Genomic DNA, 490 nt, shown 5'->3' with positions numbered 1-490 from the left:
CACGTGGGACACTGGCGCTGCTTGTGTCGTATTACCTTTATTATGATACTTACTCTTAGTGTATTGTCACTTAAAAAGTCTAATACCAAATTGCTATCTATGACATTCTATTCTTCCGTCACTTCTTTCTATAATTTCTTACCATTCATCTCATATACTGCAAGGAATTGTTAACAGATTGTATCCTGTATGCGCATCCTCTTCCCACTCCTTCAGTGCCGAGTTCGCTCTCCTACAGCTACTGCGCTTCGCTGATACCGACGCTCAAGCCCTCGTTGGACTACTACGAGCATTCGAGGAGAGCAGGGAGGCGCCCGCAAGGTCGGCCTCTGCGGGCGCCGCGGTCCCGCCCACCGACGGCTACGAGTCCCTCAGTTTCAAGGACGCCCTCACGTCCTCCGACGCTTCCAGGAAGCAGCAGCAGACCAATACAAAGGTATTATGCAGAACCCGCCGACGCGGGGTCCCTTTCAGGACACTGTCATCAGCG

At 51.6% G+C, this 490-nt stretch overlaps 1 protein-coding gene across 1 annotated transcript in view; it reads left to right on the top strand.

Annotated features, from left to right (window-relative positions):
* LOC119585774 (E3 ubiquitin-protein ligase lubel-like) overlaps positions 1–490 on the top strand; it is a gene marked incomplete in the record, with an annotated part of 47,027 nt that overhangs the window by 13,411 nt on the left and 33,126 nt on the right.

Source organism: Penaeus monodon, chromosome 20 (genome assembly GCF_015228065.2).
Source record: "Penaeus monodon isolate SGIC_2016 chromosome 20, NSTDA_Pmon_1, whole genome shotgun sequence".
Lineage (NCBI taxonomy): Eukaryota > Metazoa > Arthropoda > Malacostraca > Decapoda > Penaeidae > Penaeus > Penaeus monodon.
Note: the sequence above shows the minus strand (reverse complement) of the source record. Positions and strands in the feature narration are given on the sequence as shown.